This window comes from Gopherus flavomarginatus, chromosome 24 (assembly GCF_025201925.1).
Source record: "Gopherus flavomarginatus isolate rGopFla2 chromosome 24, rGopFla2.mat.asm, whole genome shotgun sequence".
Lineage (NCBI taxonomy): Eukaryota > Metazoa > Chordata > Testudines > Testudinidae > Gopherus > Gopherus flavomarginatus.
Genome location: NC_066640.1, coordinates 3,057,082 through 3,071,381, shown reverse-complemented (window position 1 = coordinate 3,071,381; position 14,300 = coordinate 3,057,082).

Here is a 14,300-nt window from a genome sequence, read left to right as displayed (position 1 = left end):
CTGTAGTATATGCTACTAGGTTTCCGCTACATTATGAAAATACATGGATTTCAAAGAAAACACAATCACCCCACTTCCATTTTTAAGTTGAGATACATGTGTAATGCACAGCTTAGTGTGTCCAAGGTATAACCGGTAGAATTAAAAATTGAAGTTCAACTTCTGTCTAAATTTCTTACCTTAGTTCTAATCAGGTACAGCATTATTTTTTCTGTATGCTTTTTTGTATCATTCATATGTAGTAAAATATATTTAATAAAAAGTTAGGTGTATATTTTTCCCTGTGCATGATAAAAACACAATTGATGTTAAAGCTTTTATGATCTCTAAAACAGAACACAAAGCATCCAGTGAGTGGCTTTGCCTTTAAACCTTGTTGTTGCTTTGTTTAATCTTGCTGCAATTCTTTGATGTATATCACACTTGGTAAACAATTTACAAGGACAATTTTAACTAGAAATATTTTTCTGTTGAGTGGAATTTTCAACACTAAATTCTTTTGTTCATGATGATGGAAATTCAGTAATAGTGGAACAGCCACCTGAAATCTTGAAATATTGCTACTGTGTTCACATTTTAGAAACTTCATTTTCATATTAGTTGTTGTTCTCTATTTTTAAACATTTTTAAACAACCTTTCAGTGATATAGCTAAACTTTTTCACTTGGTCATTAAGAAGAAAATGACTTGAGACATTTGAAGCATCATAAGTTGGGATAAACCTTTATTTGACGAGTAAGTTTGAATAATATTGTACTTCTAGTCTATTTACTGATTTCATTTCCCTTAACTTATGTAACCTTTTGTTTATAAAGTAATCTGTTTTGTGGGACAGAAGGCTTTATCAATTGTTTCCCATACTGTACAGTATATCGTTAATCATTTTGTATATTAGTATGTTTTTAAGTTATTGATTTGTTTTATATCAAATAATTTATTTTTCAGGTACCATTTTTCATTTTAACTTTGTTTTTACATGGGTTTATTTAAAATAAAGTATGACACTGCTTTCCAAATGTCTAAAATGAAGTTGAATCCCATTTTGTTATTTTGAGAGCGTTTATGTAATTAATTTATTTTAGTAGTAGTTGCAGAAATGTACAAAGTCCAACTTCTGTTTGCATTTTCATTCATATTTTTGGAAGTTCTTAGCAATGTTTTTTAAACAACTGAGTTTTGATATTCAAGAACATTAAATCTTTAAAGGACCTAAGAGAGAAGAATCAATTTTATAGAACCCTGTGGGTGAAGTTACCAGCATTCTGTTTTCTAAATGGTATTCTCAAAATTAATAAAAACAAAAACACAAAAATGTTTTACTCCATTTTCAGAATTTTTAAAAATACAAAGTAAATCATAATCTGTACCAAGGTTTTTTGGGATTTTTCTTACTACATGTTCATTACTAATTTTATTAAACCCTTGTTCATAACTTCTTCATAATGTTAGTAAGTGAACTGGAATGAAAATCTAATGTATTTTCAAATATAAAATCACAATTAAGGCTTTTATGTAATTTTTGCTGAATTGTTCAAATACTTATCTGTTTTCTCCACAGGAATTGGATTGTTGCTGTACACGGTACATTAACTTATTGGAATAGTGACATTTTTCAGAAGCATCTGAATTATGTTCATTCATGAAATGAGATAATCAGGGTTACTACAATATAGATTTTGCGTACTTGTGATGTTATCAACAGAGAGGGAATTAAAATAAGACACCTGGTTATTTTTTCTCTTCAGGTAAAATGTTGTTTTTTCCCCACCAAATGATGGCAGTTACCTTGGCTGAAATTTTTTTTTAACCAGATCATAGTCTGAATTGCAAATCTGAGTTTGACAATTTGAAAAGGAGCTTTCTACCTGAAAATGAGAACCTTCCACCCAATCTTCAAATCAGATTGGAAGGTGAAGTGAACTTCGGTTAATCCCTTTCCCTGCCTCACTTCTAAATGTTGCCTTTTCTTTGAGGCAGTGGTAACATCTAGGTTTTACACACTCAAGGAAGACTGTATAAAGTGACCCCTTTGGAAAGAGAGGCCATGAAAGTTTTGGTTCACTGAGTAGAACAGTGTGTATGTTCTGTCCAGTTGAGTCACATCACCCTGCTTTCATTTTTTCTCTGAACATACTATGTGTTCATCTGGAACTGTCTTTTTTTTTTTTTTTTTTTTTTTTAACTTCCCTGCCAGAAAAGCCTTGCCCTTTGAAATCAGCATCTGATGAGGTTTGGCATACATCTTATGTTTGCATTGCTTTTCAGCCAGAGAAATCATTCTCTTTGATTTTCTGAGACATAATGTTTTCTTCTGAGACCTGTGCATTTGACCTAGGCTCTGAATCTCCATTGGCCTGCATCTTGTGTAGTCATTTATCTCAGTGCAAAGTGGGTGTAAAACGTTGCTGCATCAGAATCTTACTGTTTTATACTTACTTTGTACTAATGAATATGCAGTGTGTTGGGACACAAAGAATCAGGCATGTTGCTTTTGATAATTTGGACCTATTTGGAAGATGGATTTCAGAGTTGTTCCTACCTATCTTGGTGATTAGATTAGTGTGGCAAACTGTAGATCATGCTGAAATTAGCTTTTTCACACTATGCTTGCGAAAGCTTTTATTACTGACAACCAAAGAGTAACACAATACTGAGTACAACTTGAGTTGTACAAAAAGACAACACTGAAAACACATCTAAATCCCATTTATTGGGCTTAGTATATTTAAATGGAGTTTAGATCTTCCCTGAGCTCTTATCTGTTCAGAACCCAAAGTAAGCTGCTTCTCTTTACCTCCTCACTTCATTTTAAAAGCTTAGTTCAGTGTGTTGCAGTAAACTCCACTTCCTCAGGTTGATTCTAACTGATGAGTTTTCTGCCCTTTTTTATGGAAAATCTCATGGAGGACAGAGAGCTGATGACTTACCTTACTTGCTCTTTAGTTGCGAACACAAAACAGTTAAACCCAACATACCCCTCCTCACACAAATGCCTGCTTACTGCTGGACTCAAAGAAGAGACAACTTCTAGGCTAGATGAAGAGGCTAACTCCAAAACGAAGTTTCTCCAGAAGAGGGAGAGACTTGCCATGCTTCTCCTTTCTAAGTTCTTCAAAGGCTGTGCCATCCTAGCTGCTGCAGAGAATCAGCTGGGGTCACATTCCATTAGATTCTAGCCCAGAGGACCCTAAGAACAGCAATAGAAGCTCCACTAATTTCCTACCCAGTGCTACTTCAGAAACCAGCTGAGGACTGTTTCCATCTAGTGCTGCCTACCTGGTTGCTCTTGTCACCCTGTGTGTGTGTGTGTGTATAGATATATAAGTATTTTCTTTGTTTTAAGGGCGGTAAATGTTTTTGTTTTCTCAAGTGTTCTGGTATCTTCCCCCCCCCCCCCCCCGAGTATTCACTTGGAATCCCATGCAGTAAGGTCTGTCTTAGAAGAAATTTCTTCTATTTTAAGAGAGATTTTTCTCCCCTCTTCAATTTCTTGACTTCAAGGAAGTACCTCTTTTTCCTTGTAAACACATCTATTTTTATTATTTTGCTTCCAAAATCAGGCAGAAAGGGAACAAGTGTTATGTTGTAGGATAACTTTTTCACATTTTCTTACCATAAATACAAGTGAGTTAATAATGTGAGGAGTAGATATTTTCTTTCTCTTCACTTACCACTACAATTACCCTTTTCCTGTGCCTGGTTTAGAAGCTGTTAAATTAGAATAACAGAAATCTGATTCCCTTTCTTCACCACACACCTCTGCTAACAGCTCATTAAAGAAGATTTTCTTTACAATAAAAATTCTTCAAACTAAACTTGACACGTTTGAGTTAAAATTAGATTGTTTCAATTAAAATGGTAAAGTCAGAACAATATACTATGCAGGCAAAAATAAAAAATCTGAGAGATTTTGGATTTCTACAGGAGCTCTAGCTGGAGCACTTTATTAAAGATAATGTGCTTCTTTGCCCTAAACTAGAATTTATAGAAAATGTTCTTGACTAATAAAAAATAGGATTTGGGGCATTCCTCGATCTGTAGCTATTTATGTAGCTATCTGTTAATGTTTAATTTTTTTTAGCTTCGTTGATTGCAATTGATCCTCCTTAAAACATATTGGAATCGGTTGTGGACCCTGTTACAGCATCTGAATCCTCTTTGAGCATCATATAAAGACCATGAAGGGGCTGCAGGAATCCGGGAGAGAATTCTCTTGGCAGAGGAACAGTATAGGGCAAATAAGAGAAGCCCAAGGCTGCCCCCCTTCCCAGGCCCTGGCGTAAGGGCCATGCCAGGAGCCACAGAAAGAAAGTGTGTGTTTGTAACACTCACTACTGCAGAGATTGTGAGCTGCAGGTCAGCCTGGGTAAAGCTGCTATAAATTAGAAGAGCCTGTTTGGGCTACGCTAGCTAATGTCAGAGAGAGTTTTGGTCTGCAGCCACCCTGAATTGGAAAGCTTGTGTTCCCTTCTCGCCCCAGCACTCTTTTTCTCTCAGACTTTTTGTTCTGTTCTGTATCTCTCAGGAGGCTCAGACTAGGCCACTGAAGATATTTTGTATATCCTTAAATACTATTTTATTTCTGTAGCTTCAGCTATTATAGTCAGTCTTTCTCACACCATAGCACATTGGTTTATGAGCAAGGTAAGCATGTCAAATGAGAATTGGCAGTGGGATAAAAAAAAAATATTTAAATTCCCTCCTCTCCTCCCATTTTCTCTAAAATAGCTACTAATTGGTTCAGAAAAATACCCTTTCTGTGAGTTTGTATTAAAGGGACTCACTGGAAAGTATCATTACTTTCTTGGGGCTTCTCTTTCCCATCCATGTCCTTGCTCCATAAAGGAAAATGCTGTTGCTGCCAAGTCCCCGAGGAAACCTTCAACGTAATTATTTTTGCCTCTTTTGGGCATCTTCTCCCTATCTTTCACCCTTTCTATTTTTACCAGTGCTGCATAGATGGTCTTAATTTTTTAATCCTTTCTTACCGCAGGAATGGATCAAGGAAGACAACCCAACAACTTCCAGAAGTACCATGAAGGTAATGAAATGGTGACCCTGACTGACCTCCTCTGCCATGGCACAGAACATAACTGACTGGGGTGTACCATGTGCTCGAAGAATCCTAGAATGAGCATCCTGACTGCCTGCATTAGCTTAACTAAGGTTGATTTATGGCTGGCCCAAATGAGCCTCAGGAGTTTCAAGTCCCCACCAGGTAGAGTTAAGATTTTAGCCAAGACACTGAGGGTTTGTATTCATGACAACTGCTGTCATGGTACCTTTTGTGACCCCATGCATTGGTGTCCCTGAGTCATGTTGACCCTCAGTGCCTCCACCTGCCACGCAGGTGGCTTAAGAAAATGGACTTCAATTATGGCATCAGTCATCTCTTTATTCATGGCTAATGCTGTCTTCAGCACTTCTGTATGCCCCTATTGAGTCCTCCAATTACCCTGCTTTGAATGACATTTGATGTTACCTCAATATGGGGCTTCTCAAAGGCAACAGCAGGAGATATTGTCTGATCTGATCTCGTCAGCATGTCTTCAATTTTGTCATCGCTCTTTGCACCCCCTCAATGCCTCAGAGCACCAATTTGTCATCTGGGCAGGTTGTAGCCTTGAGTGCTATTGGGCTGCTGTCTTCTTTGATGTAGGAGCCTTTGATTTGGACTTCAGCACCCTCACTATCTGTTGCACCAGTCCTGACAGTTACCAGTGTCGTCATCTGTGATGGTGGATTTGATGTAACTAGCTCTAATGCCTGCTTGAGCATCTGATCTCCCAACTCCTGCTTTGGATCAGAAGTTATCGGGTTGGGGGTGTTAGGCAAGGAAGAGAATGGTGGTGATTCTTCTTAGGCCCCAAACTGAGAAGGACAAAGAGGGGATGCCAGGGAAAAGCCAGTTTTTCTCCAGTTCATCGGATTGTTACTAAAGCTGGTGTAGTTTGGAATTAATAGATATTTGCATCAGAATTCCACCTTCTAAAAGGGCTGCAACAGTCTTGCAACCCATTATGGGCCATTTGGTGAAATGGGTTCAGCAGCATCCTCATTCTGGCAGCTGCCAGGATGTTTGGGAGAAGAAAACTGCTTGTCTGTAGTTCTTGTTCTTTTAAAGTATATGATGTAATAGATTAATGGAGCAGTTCTTCCACAATGCATGACTCATCAACAATTCCCATAGCTATAGAGCAGGGGTCTCAAACTCAGTTTACCGTAGGGCCAGTGCCAGTCCTCAAATCCTCCCAGCGGGCCAATAATGTAACTGAAGATGGTGTTCAGAAAAGAAAACGTTTGTTGTATTTGTTTATTTTTGAATTTGTTAGAAGTAATAAAGCTGTCATACAAGTTTAAACAATTCTTCGCCTGCCAGAGTGTTTGCCAGACACATGGCAACCCTTCAGTTCTGTCAGTTTGTTGACGTTTGGCTTTGTGACTGAGCAGTTGAAACCTTCAGGATTGCAGCAAGGTTTGCATCAGAGTTGTTTCCGGTATTTTGACTTGTTTATATTCATTGTGGTAAAAAGTGACGCTGCCTCTGACTGACTGACTGACTCTGCCTGGCAACTGATGCTGCTGCCGCCATGGCTGACTCTGTCGGGTGGCTAGTGATGGTATCTCTGTCCATCTCCCTCAGCCAATGGAAGCTGCAGGGGAGCAGTGCCAGCAGCAGAAATGGCTGGCAGCGTGGCTGCATGCGTCTCTCCTCTCTTGGCCACAGTGGGGAGGTTCTTGGGCTGCAGATGACCCGTGGGCCAAGATTTTGAGACCCTTGCTATAAAGTATTAAGAGCAGCAGTTTGATGCATGTCCTCTCTGCTCAGTGGGAGTGGCAGGCGGTAGAGCTCCAGCTGTTAGTTCTTTTTTGAGTGAAGGACCTGTGCCACCATGTATCCCTCACTTAATGGGGAAGGTGAAGATTCATGTGATTCTATTGCAATTTCTATCGTTGGAAAGCAATTAAGTAGCTTCGGTTCAAGATACCAGGGATTCTCACCCTTGGGTCTTGTGCTCCCCTTATGGGCAAGGCAGAAATACCCTACCCCAGATTATTTTTGGCTCTCTGAGGTAATAAAGGCTAGCGTGAGACACCCTCACCTTACTGGTCAGTTGTGCCCCAGCAACTGTCACTACCATAGCCCTACCATAACTTTGCACCTAATTCCTTGTTGGAGCCAGCCAGACACAAAGCTTCTCATAGCAAGTGCCTTTTGATCCTGCCAGCCTTAGTTCTGTCTCAAAATAGACTGCAAGATGTTGGTGTTGAGTTCTGGCTCATCTGATGAGGCATTGCTTCCAAGAGGCATTGCCTGCCCTTCATGGTGCTGAGACTGCCTGAGTGGTAGCTGTAGGTAGAGGTCTCTGCATAGAGATCTTTCAGCTCTTGGTATAGTAAGGGTTTTCTTTGACCTGAGGACAGTACATGCAGTTCAGAAGTAGGCCTCAGCACTTGCTACACTAGTCTCAGCATGAAGACCCCTACAGCTACCCAGATAGTCTCTCAGTAGCTAGTGTTGTTTCCATTCCTGCGAAAAGCACCATGCTGACTAATTTGGAAGCACTGAGAGTGTGATTTCTGTGTAGTCACTGATGCAGAGGATTCATTAGAGGCTGAATACCTCTTACAGCAGAGGAGCAGGAAGGCATTGACTCTGTGCTGGAGAATCCATTCTGGCCACCTCTGTCTTTTAAAATAACATAAAAATGGCCATACTGTGCCAGACCTATGGTCCATCTAGACCAATTTCCTGTCTTCTGACAGTGGCCAATGCCAGGTTCTTCAGAGGGAATGAACAGGACAGGGCAATTATCAACAGGCAATTACCCTGTTGTCCACTTCCAGCTTCTGGCAGTGAGACTAGGAACATCCAGAGCAAGGGGTTGCATCCCAGACCATTAGCCCTGATGAACTAATTCTTTTTTTTTTTTTTTTTTTTTAACCCAGTTATAGTTTCGACCTTCACAACATCCCCTGGCAATGAGTTCCATAGGCTGACTGTGGGTTGCATGCCGAAGTACTTCCTTATGTTTTAAATCTGCTGCCTATTAATATCATTGGGTGGATCCTGGTTACGGGAAGGGGCAAATAACACTTCCCTAGTCACTTTCTCCACACCATGATATTAAAATATATATTGTGTCCGTCCCACCCCCCCACTGCCCAACCCCTTATTTGTATCTTTTCCAAGCTGAACAGTCCCAGCCTTTTTATTCTCTCCTCATATGGAAGCAATTTCATACCCCTAATAATTTTTGTTGCCCTTTTCTGTACCTTTTCCTATGAATTATGTGCATGCGCAGTGAGGCAGTATTCCCCCAGGAATAATTAATAAGATTATCTCATGTGTTGGGCACCTTGCGAAATAAAATAGATTGCTGTCCTGAAGAACTTGCAATAAAAATATAGGTATGATGTAAACAGTGAGGATTGAGAATAAACCAAAGAGAGGCTGGGATGAGGTAAAAAGGATTTATATAAATAATATAGAAAACACTTTGTTCTGAAGCAACACACTGCATACCTGGCATGAACTCACAAAAGTAAGGAAATGAAAAGTTAAACCACCTAACATTACATCTCTTCAAGTTATTGCCCCTATGGGTGCTCCCCTTGAAGATGTGTGTGCGCCCGTGCACTCAAGATTTTTCTGCCAGTAGTACCCTCAGGTCTATGCCTGTGCCAGACAACACCCTATGCTCTGATGAGAAAGCACTCCAGTTCCTTCTCAATCACCAGCAGTTTGAAGAGTTCTGTAACATCCAGTATCTAGCTGTTGAAGTTATTCTTCAGCACCTTTTACTGTTTTATAATTAGGTTTTTTGGTTGTTTATTTTTATAGAACAGTTTGTGCTTTGAAAGGGGGGTTCTCTCAGGGGCGGCTCTAGCTTTTTTGCTGCCCCAAGCACGGCAGTCAGGCAGCCTTCGGCAGCTTGCCTGCAGCAAGTCCACCAATCCCATGGATTTGGCGGTGGGTACGTTGAATTCATGGGACCGGGGATCTCCCGCAGGCAAGCCGTCGAAGGCTGCCTGACTGCCGCCCTCGCAGGGACTGGCAGGGTGCCCCCCGCGGCTTGCCGCCCCAGGCATGCGCTGGTACCTGGAGCTGCCGCTGGGTTCTCCATTCCTGCTTTCTCCCTCTTCTTTGAGGCACCCTGTTCCCTCTCAGGCCTTTTTGCTTGTCTTTCCTAGCAGTATGGCCAAGATTGCAGGATTCAAGCCCTGCCAGACTTGCCACAGGTCTTTTTCCCTTCAGCGATGGGGACTCCAGCTACCTCTGCTGTTCTCACATCCCATCCAAGTGTAATATCTGCTGTGGCTTTAAGAGCAGATCTTGAAAATGGTGGGAAAACCACCCGAAACTACTGTTCGTGGAGCATTCCCTTAGACCCTCAGGATCTGAGTTTCCATGCCCCATCCCCAAGTAATTGGACTGAGCCGTGTAAAGTTCTCCAGAGAATTCATCGGCTGCAGCTTTAAGCTACAGAAAGTAGGGGGCAACTTTGGTCTTGCTGAAAGCAACCAAACATAAGAGACCCCACTCTCCTGGCAGAATCTAAACAGGGAAAGGAGTCTCCACTTAGATCTGGAAGCAGGGAGACCCCACATCCCGCTGCAGGTACCACCAGGGCTCACACTGAGCATGGTACCAAAGTGTCAGCATGGCTGTAAAAGACTTCTTGGCTGCAAGCCAAGAAACCAGATACAGAGAATCTAAGTACCAAGAAGTTCGCTGTTCAGGAGGCCCAAGCTTTGGACCCATCAGTACCAAAACTGGAATCTTTAAAGACTAATGCCTCTTTAAAGAAGTTCTTATCTGGTACCATCCACCAGCACCCTGATCTCTCCAAAATGAGTGGGACCTCCACTGGTACTCATGGACAGATTTCATCTGGAGGAACATTCCATGGGCTCAGTACCTTCCAGGTTTCCCCCTCCCAAGAACATTCATGTTATGGAGGAACCGGAGTTCCCTCCTGCTAAGGGATACCAGGAGGAATTTCCCGCTGGCACCGGTTTCCCAGCCTCACCCAGCATGTTCCCTAGTATTGCTGCAGCCTCAACTAAAGAACTGCCTATAAGTACCATCATGATGGCTGGATTCTGCTCAAGCTTCTATATTGCTGAGAGTCCCAGTAGGGGCTCCTCCTGTGTCTAGTGGCACTATTTGGTGCTCTACCATCCACCACCCTCCTCCCCTTGAGGTCTTCCCTGAGGAAGAGACCCCAGCAGATGCTTGACCTGGCTACCCTAGAAAGACCACCTATGGGGACCAGCACCTTTTCCCTTAAACGAATCCTTTGGCTTCTTACAGGGTCTAAGTCTACAGGGCACTTTTTATGCAAAAGGTCTCATCAGGAGTCTCATCCATCAACACCTCAGGAGCCTCCTCACCCTATTAAAGAGTATCTACCAGAGAGGAGGCACCACCATCCTCTTCCTCTCCAGATGAGGCAACTATTCCCCCTCTGCCATCATTTGTGGATGACTTCAGAATCTTTCAGGACATGATGAAACTCATAGCAGAGGCCTTGCCAGAGTCCGTTTGGAGGAAATCCAGGAACAGCAGCACTCCTTCGTGGACATCTTGCACACCTTCACTCAGGGCAAGCCTTACCTATTAATGAGGCCCTTCCCTTGCCAGCCTGCAGTGTGGCAGACTCTAGACTCCATCCCTCCCACCTGCAAAGAGGGTCAATAAAAAGTACTGTTCCCAACTAAGGGCTCAGAGTACTTTTCACATCCTGCTTTTAATTGCCTGGTCATTAGTACCATCATGAGTATCGGGTATCAAAGGCCAGAGGAGGCCACCCCTAACCTAGGCCGTGGCATTGCCTACGCTCTGCCCTGAGGCCCTGTCCTCACTCACCTGAAGCTGGTGTGAGTGCAGCTCCAGCCAGTGGCCTGGGGCTTGGGGATCAGGCTGGCAGCCTAGGGCAGCTGGGGCTGGCCTGGATGTTGGGCAGGTGTGGGGACCGGGCCTTGGGCGGAAGGGGTGGAACTGGGGGCCTAGCCTCCCTGAAGGGGGAGTTTGCCCGATGCCCATGAGTGTCACCAATGAAAGGCGTAGGCAACATAGCTTCAAATCAGTATCATCTGACGAGCTTAAGCAGCTGGACCTCCTAGGGCATAAGATCTACTTATTGGCCTCTCTTCAATTCTGAGTTGCTAACTAACAAGCCCTGATGGCAAAATGTGACTTTGCCAATTACAGTAAATTTTCTCTTTCTTGTCCAGAGGCAAAAAACTCAATAGAGAGCAGTTTCAAGCTCTTATTACAGAGGGTCAGGCAACAGCCAAAGCGTCCCTTTGGGCTCAGGTGACCAGAAAGCAAGTGTGAAAAATTGGGACGAGGTGAGAGGTAATAGATACCTATGTAAGACAAAGCCCCAAATGTTGGGACTATCCCTATAAAATCGCGACATGTGGCCACCCTACTTAAGGTTTCTCTTGACGTGGTGGACTTAGCCTCTCATTTGATGTGTACTGCCATAGTCATGTGCCAGGCCTCCTGGCTACAATCCTGCAGAGAAGTGGAGAATACTGTGGAGGACTTGCCCTTCGAAGGGCCAAAACTCTTGATTGACATTACAGATGACTGTCTTCACTTGCTCAAGAATTCTGGGTGATGATGTGCTTTCTTGGTATCTATGCACCATCTACAAAGAGAAAATACAGTACATCTCAGATATCACAGTTCTCTCATCTGATGTACTGTCAGGTACCCCAAAGAACTGTTGAGCCACCCAGAAAGAGATTTAGGCCACACAAGGAAGACCCTTCCACCACTGTTACTTCTCAGACGGCTACCTCATCCAAGTGATCATTTAGATACATTGGTAAAGCCCCATAAATCTTCCTCATTGGCTCTTCAGCTGCAGCATCCATCTGTTCACCTATCCTTTGGAGGTAACTTTCTTCCTTCCTGGGATCATATCACTTCAGACAAAAGGATACTGGTAGTAATCTTAATGGGCTACTCCATCCAGTTCTGCTTCTCCCATCCCCATTCAGGGACCTGTCTCACAGGTGCTCCTAATTAGGAGGTTGAATCCCTCCTGCAACAGGGTGCAGTCAGCCTCATTCCTCCAGACTTCATCAGAAACAGTTTTCTCTTTAGATACTCAGAGGAAAAAGGAAGGAGGAGAAAGATAGACTTTCAGTCTGTAAACACTTCTATTCATATTCAGCACTTCAGCATTGTCACCCTAGCAACAATTGTTCTTCGAGTGCTTGTTCATGTCAATTCCAATCAGGTATGTGTGCACGCATGTGCATGGTAGCCTGAAGATTTTTCCCTAGCAGCATCCATTGGGTGGGCCTGGATGCCCCCTGGAGTTGCACCTTCATGGTGCTCAATATAGAGCCCTGCTGACCCATCACCCCCTCGGTTCCTTCTTATTGCCAGTGACAGTTACCTGGAACTTCCCTGTGCTCTTGTCTTGACAAGCACATTTAGCAGTGGTCTTATATTGTTCTCCATTAGATCTCCATTGTTGGTTAATAATTAGTTCGTTAACGTTAGATAAGTTTCCTTTGCAGGGGAATCCCCTCCTACGCTCTCCCAACACTGGGGCATGCTGGGGTCTCCGGGCTTCAAAGCTTGCAGCAAGTATATGCCCAGAAGCAATCCTCATACCTCGTGTCTAAGGTGCTTAGGAGATAGCCATCAAAAGGATCGTTGTGCCATTTCTAAGACCTTTTGACCCACGACTTTAAAAGAGAGCAGTGCCTGAAGGTCCTGTTGATGGAGGCAGCGCTCCTTCCTCAGTCCACCCCTGGGTCAACGGATCCTGCGCCGTATACCACCACCTCCTCAGTGCAGAGCATTCTGGCACTGTCAGCATGAGCACCGGCGCTGGGGGTCCACTCACGACTCACATGCCGCAAGCAGGCACCGTTTGCAATCACCAGTGCTGCAGAAGAAGACAGAGAGGGGTCTCTCTCTCCCTGTGTTCTATCCTAAGCCACACTCCTCCAGCGCGGAGTGTAGGCTGCATTCCCTAGACATTCACAGGGCCCTGGCATTCTGTATTGAAAGAATCAAATCGTTCAGGAAATCAATCCAACTCTTTTTGTTGCTGTGGCCAACAGGATGAAGGGGTTCCCCATCTCATTACAGTGTATCTCCTCATGGATCACAGCCTTCATCCGTGAATGCTAAGATCAGGCCTCACAGCCAACTCCACAACTGCACAGGCCTCCTCCGCGGCATTCCTGGCTTAGGTCCCGACACAGGAAATATGCAAAGCTGCTACATGGTCTTCAATCCATACATTCACGTTGCACTATGCCATCATGCACCAGACCAGAGACGATGCAGCCTTTGGCCGTGCAGTGCTCCTCTGCAGTGAATCCTGATCCCACCGCCTAAACTCAGGCTTGTGAGTCGCCTGCTTGGAATGGACATGAACAATCACTCAAAGAAAAAACGGTTACTCACCTTTTTGTAACTGTTGTTCTTCAAGATGTGGTGTTTGTGTCCATTCCAATACCCACCTTCCTGCCACTCTGTCGGAGTGCTGGCAAGAAAGAACTGGGGGGGTGGAGGATCGGCAGGCCCCTATATAGGGTGCCCTGGAGGTTCCACTTCAGGGGGTGCACGGGCCGACCCTATGGTGCTGCTAGGGGAAAATCTTCAGCGGGCATGCCCACGGCGCGCACACATCTGCTTGGAATGGACATGAACAAGACATCGTAAAGAACAACAGTTACAAAAAGGTGAGTAACCGTTTTTTTCTGTACCTCGCCGACCGGCTGATCAGGGGCCTCTCCAGGACCTAAGTGGAAGCTCAGGTCAGATTTATCAGAGCCACCTTCAACAACCTGGTTCTCCTTCTAAATGAAGCAAAATTGACTCTATCCCCCGTACAAAGGATAGAGTTTATAGGGGCAGTACTAGACTCAACCCAGGCCAGGGCATAGCTGCCAGAAGCGAGTTTTCAGGCCCTGGCTGACATCATTTGAGGCCTCAGACAGTTTCACACCACCACAACAGGGAACTGCCTGAAGCTTCTGGGACATGTGGCTGCCTGTACCTACGTGGTGCAATATGCCAGACTCAGGCTTCGGCCTCTTCAGGCATGGCTCACGTCAGTGTATCGACCAGCCCGAGAAAGCTTGGACAGTCCTTGAATCTCTCCTGTGATGGCTCAACCCTCAGGAGGTATGTTCAGGGGTCCCCTTCACCAGCCCTCAGCCGTCTCTCTCACTAGTAACAGATGCATCAGGCTTGGGCTGGGTCTCCACATCAGTGTCAGAGCGCCGAGAGTGGTGCACCTAGCATGCCACACCTT